This window comes from Labrus mixtus, chromosome 17, assembly GCF_963584025.1.
Source record: "Labrus mixtus chromosome 17, fLabMix1.1, whole genome shotgun sequence".
In the NCBI taxonomy this organism is placed as follows: domain Eukaryota; kingdom Metazoa; phylum Chordata; class Actinopteri; order Labriformes; family Labridae; genus Labrus; species Labrus mixtus.
In genome coordinates, this window is record NC_083628.1 from 495,324 (window position 1) to 501,242 (window position 5,919).

At 37.5% G+C, this 5,919-nt stretch overlaps 1 protein-coding gene across 13 annotated transcripts in view; it reads left to right on the forward strand.

Annotated features, from left to right (window-relative positions):
• Positions 1–3,568, forward strand: part of LOC132991909 (calcium/calmodulin-dependent protein kinase type II subunit beta) — a 48,885-nt gene extending 45,317 nt beyond the window's left edge. For all 13 annotated transcript variants that reach the window (XM_061060886.1, XM_061060893.1, XM_061060882.1 and 10 more), the window contains one exon: positions 742–3,568. The gene's annotated coding sequence lies outside the window, so the exon portion shown is untranslated. The remainder of the gene's footprint in view (positions 1–741) is intronic.
• Positions 3,569–5,919: the final 2,351 nt, after the last annotated feature.

Below are 5,919 nucleotides of genomic sequence, written 5' to 3' on the forward strand. Positions count from 1 at the left end.
TATGATACCAGTAACAACCAAACAATATTTATACCTGTCTCAAAACCATGGCAACTAAAATAGAAGTCCTAGGCACCATATTTTCCTAGGTTCATTTTTTTAATTAATAAAATTGTTTAATTTTAAATAAAGAAAGATAATGAGTCAGGTATTGGCGGTGGCAGAAACATTCATAATTTTTGTAAAATTTGTCAGGACTCTGGGGGCAATCCTGATAGATTATATTTCTCCGTATCAATTGGATGTGAACATAATGCATAATGCTGCGTTCCATTGTACTCAAAAAATTGGGGAAAAAACAACTTCCGACTCAGAAAAGTTCAATGAAACGGTCATTCAAGTCGGAACTCCATATCAGAAATTTTGTCAAGATCCATGTCGGTGGCACGGCAATATGGAGGCGCACACAGTAACCAGTGAATGGCGGTTCCATTGCACTTTTCTGAGTCGAAGGTCGTTTTTTTCCCAGAGTTGCAAGTACAATTGAATGCAGCATTACATCATACGCGGTTTCTCCTCACTGACGGTGCTGTGGTACCTTATGTAGGTCCTCAGTACTTTCTTCTGATGCTCTGAGGCTAGCCGAACAAACATTAGCTTCCTGCGGGCATTAGCTTCCTTTTCACCAGCAGAAGCACTTGACAATGGAATGCAACATAACTAAATGACGCCGTCTTTACATCCCCTCCTGTTGCAGCTTATTGCACATAAAACTGAACTGTTTGTCTCCTTTCTTTCCAGAGACTCCTGAGGAGGCAGCGAGGAGCCGAAAGGGAATAAGTGGATAATCCAAGAGAGTGTCTGCACCGAGAGAGAGGTGCAGGTGGATGGAGGGTGGCTTAAAGGAGTCTGAAGAGTCTGATTTAAAGGATCACGATCGTCCTCCTGAGCCCTGCACACACACCTCGCTCTTCTCTCTCTCTCTTCTTCTTCTTCTTCTTTTCATCTTTATGACCTCAAACACAGACAGACACTCCCAATCGCCAAAACCAACGCTACAGCAGACGGCATATCAGCCACAAAAAAAAAGGAAACTCTTTAGCCGGCGTTTACCGACGCACAACATACCCGGACATCCCTTTTGCCCTTTGACCCCGTTTATTTCTCCTGCTGAAGATTTACCCGTTTACTTCTCAGATTATTGTTCCTTGATCTAGTATTATTATGGCTGCAGTCTGTTGTTGTGCTCTTTACACTGTACAGTATATTTATTAGTCATCCTGATATCTCCTTCTTTCTTTTTTTTTTATAACGAGCATGTCTCTTATAACCCGTGGCTGTTTTTTCTGCACGACTAAAAGGCTGCCTGTGTGAAATGAACAAACTGCACCGCGTGTCTCACAGAGGAGAGACCAGTGGGTGTGTTTAATTATCCGTTTCGTTCGTTAATCAATGGAGCTTTTGATTTTTAGATTTTTATTCATCTATCGCCTCCTTTATTTCCTCTGGAGTGTATTTGACCCGACGCCTCCGACCCCTCTGAGCCGCTCTGTGAGACAGTGAAAACCATGCAGCATGCTAAGATATATCTGTCGTTCTTGACTGACTCTCTATGTACTGAACTTTGCAAGTTAACTACTGCGATAATGACAATGGTTGAAACTATAGTATCACACTGTTTATGTACATTTTCCAGTTTCATCGTGGTGACTTGACTACAATTATGCTGTAGATGGTATTTAATTGCATGATATTCCGAGTTAATAACATTGCTAAGTTGGGTGTTATCGTGCATTTTGTTGATTTTTCTCTTTTTTGGACTGAACTGTCGGTGAGCTATGATCTGTTGCCTCTTCTTTCTGGGCTTTGTACGTGCATAAACTTTAACTTTTTGTGTTGATATGATAGTGTAGTATGCGAGGATTCGGGTGAGGACGACGGCTATACGACTGAAAATGCCTTTATGTGAAGAAGTTGCTGGATCCAGATCAGTTTTTAAATCTCTGTTTTACTCTGTGGGAGACAAAAGCCAAGATACTTATTCTGCTTTTTTTTATTAGAAACACATTGAAGTGAACATAGAGAATATATTTATCTTAAAAGGTTCTTCATTTAGAAAGAAAAACAATGCATTGGTACCAGGGACGTAAAGCCAAAAAGTGTCAGAACAACTTTATCAACAACAAATTTAAAGACACAGAATAATCCGTAATTATTTGGAATAAAGAAATAAACATATATCCTAAGTGTTGCCCCAAACACAGAGGTCTCTGTCCAGTGAAAACCAACGACTGTGTGTAAGAAGTCAAAGAAGCTTCTTTAACATCACCAGCTGGTTTAAGCGCTACAAAAACTCACATCCAAGTACGTGGGTTTGTTCAACTTCTAAAATATCTAATTACACTTCTCTTGACAAGTCCAGGTAAAAATCTTCTTTAGAGGTATACATAACAAACTATGAGGCCTGAACTGTCGGTAATAAGTAAAACAAAAGCAAGGGGCAAGAAAATGTTGCTCATTGTCTTGAAATTGAATTATTAATGTCAATACACTCTACAAATAAACAATCTTTATTGACCAACAGAAATGAATTCAAATAGACCTTAATAACTAGCACATTTTAGATAAAATATCCTCTTTTTTAGGACAGGCACAACCCTGACTGGTGTTACTTTGAAGCGCTCATGGTGTACTCAAACTCTCCATAAGAGGGCGCCAAATCCAAACAACACAAAGGGTAACCTGTGAGTCATTAAAGGGTTCAAAGGGCTTGACTCTTGAGTCTGTGCTAAGCTGGGCGTTGGTGAGAGTGGGACCTCAAACACTGATAAGCAGAGCGACTGTGAGCGAGATAAAGACTGACTAACACAGAGAGTCATCCCAGGCCTTCAATAACTTCATTTTCAAACACTTTTAACCTTTTTTTAACTTTACTGTTTCGGCTCACAAAATGTTACAACTCCTAATTTTTTTTGATGTCAAGATCTCACAATCCACACAATTTTACTCCTGAAAATTGTAAAGTTTATTTATCATGGATTGATGTCCAAAAAAGTTGCAACATCAGCAGTTTTGATTATGAAGCGTATTGACAAAGATGAATGAGTAGCATTACAGAGCTACAAATGGAGCCAGACCAAAACAAACAACTAATGCAAAATCTACTGCGAACATATACATATTTGCAAGATGATATTCATAATAAAGCCTGCGTTTTAGTCCCATTAACAAACTTGGGTGCATGACTATAAATCAGACAGACACTGCAGGATCTGTGTGGTGTTTTCATTTTCACCGGTTTCCTAAAAGTGTTAATTCTTTAACAGGATTATTGGTCACTCAGTGTCATTGTCCACTGTGGCAAACGATCCTTATTCCACTAATAATGACTTGGCTGTGACACAGAGAAGACAGAAGAGCCTCAGTAATTATTTTCTCAGTTGAATGATCAGGAGACGACTCATGAGAACGCTGCCGTGTGTAAAACAGAGATTTCTTTTTCTACGTTTATTATACTGATAACGATGAAGATGATTCCTTTCTCTGGTGTGCATTTCAAGTCTTATCAATATTCAAATGTGATCAGATGTAATCAGTGTGTGAACCAATAAAATGACAATGCAGAGAGCACCTTAGTCATCTCTCTCTCTCTCTCTCTCTTATCTCCACTCACAAACAGAACAGAATGATCCATGTTGTGTTGTGCTGTTTGTTTGTTTGTTTGTTTGTTTGTTTGTGTGCAGTTATTTTATCTGACATTTACTTTAATCTAGTCTGGGCAGAGTCAAACCACTTCATGGGCTGACAGGGGGAATCAGGGAACATGGGGCTGGTAAGACTTAATGAACTCACAAAGACACAGGAGGGAAACATGGAGGATGCCAACTAATAAACCTACAAATCAAGTACCCGCCTTTAGGCTACACTAAGCCACTAAAGTTCACAGCAGAGACTGATTTAGTACGACTACGGGGGCCAACATGGTGAATTCTTACAGCTGGAGTGGAAGAATGTCCGTCTTTATGCAGATGATACACCGGTTTCTCACTTTGTTGAAATACTAACTTTTTAATAGAACAAATAATGTTAATATACCAGACAACTATCTGTTAAGCTATGATGCTCCGATATGCTGCAGACAGTGCTGTGAGGATAGTAAACTGTGGAGTAAGAGCACACTCTGCTGGACAAACTATGCTATGACACCATGCTTGAATCACCCAAGCATTATCTTCTGAATTAAATGTTGTGTTTAAAATGTATGAGTAAACATTTACAACGATACAGATTTATCTGTAGTAGGCACAAATCGGCAGATAGTATTGGACGATCTATATATATGTTGGTTTTGATTCTGCACTGGTGAATGAGGTACTGGTAATAAAGTTATAATACCATCCAGGGTTACACCCTGAACTGTTCACCAGTCAATCACAGAGCTGACATATAGAGACAGACAACCAGTCACACTCACATTCACACCCACGGACAATTTAGAGTCAGCAGTTAACCTAACGAGCATGTCTTTGGACTGCGGGAGGAAGCCGGAGTACTGCATAATAAATCAATAAAGGCTAATAAAATGATACAGTACGTTAACAACTTGTACAATAAACAGGCCAAGGACTTACTTTTGTTTTGCAGCCCGGTTCAAATCAAGAAACATATAGAAACAAAAAGCACCGTGAATATTTCATACTTAAATCCCCAAGTTCATCAGGTAACAACAGGAAATTGAGAACGTAAATACACGTCCATTAAACCATCATTTCAACCAGAATAAAACTCATCATCAGTCATCAGGCTCACCATTAGAGTTTGATAACTTTCCACTTTTTAAACATCAGGCACATCCATTCACATTAACTCAAAGTTTTAACACAGAACCAGTTATTTACTTTTTACACTCTGGCTTTATTTGAGTTATAAAACTCTTTACTTCTTATCAAGTATAATCTGAACGCAGTAATAGAGTTTTTCACATTGTTTTTTTGTAATTTTACTGAAGTAGTGGAAGAAGTACTAAAGGATCTGAATAGAAAATTGTTTAGCGTGGTCTCTCTGCTGTTCACTTTGTAAGTGTATGAAGGTCATTAAGCTTCTCTTTACATAACATACACTGTGAGGACAAAGGTTGACATTTATTGCTCTGTTGTACTTTGAATAAAGTACATCAAGCTCTGCAGCAGAACATATAAATGTGCCTGTTGTTAAAGACACCAAAAAGAGGTAACACTAAAACTGTGTTGTCCCGAGTTCAGGAGGTCAGGGGGCTGAATAATGACCTTTATAGCAGATTTTCTAAGTCTGAACAATCATAAAAACCCTTTTTCTGCACTGAACTGTGTCTTGATTGTGAAACAGCATGACATAGAGTCTCAAGGTGAGTTCATACATAGTAGATAAAGAGGTGCTTCTTGTCAACAGGCAAGGCAGGCACCTGCTTGGTTGCGGAGTGGAAAGTGCAGAGGATAAATATTAATTTAGTGAAGTTCAGTGTCTGTGGGCGAGGCCCTGTTAAACCGTCTGATCAAGTTCCAAAGTTAAGTTAATATTTTAATATAGAATAGAATAGAATAGGTGTTTATTGCAAAAAGTAAAAATTATATATAAAATAGCATTATAAGAAAAAAAAGAGTAGAAAAGAGTAGAAAAGTACAAAAAAAGTAAAATTAAAAATAAATAAGTTGTAGAGTACAAAAAAAAGTAAAGGTAAAATATATATATATATATAAAATAATTCACATTTTGTTTGTAGAACCGATTTTATTAGCAATAATTAATGATTGTTTAAACAAACATATATTAAATTAAATTATAAACGTTTTTTCTATCATGCTTTCACTACATTATATTCTTTATTAATTTTTAATATATATTTTTCAAACTTTTTAGGATCACGAAACTAAATTATCGTTCAAGAACTGCCGGTTCTTTTTTGTTAGTTTTTTATTACTTTCAATATTTTCTGACGTCACC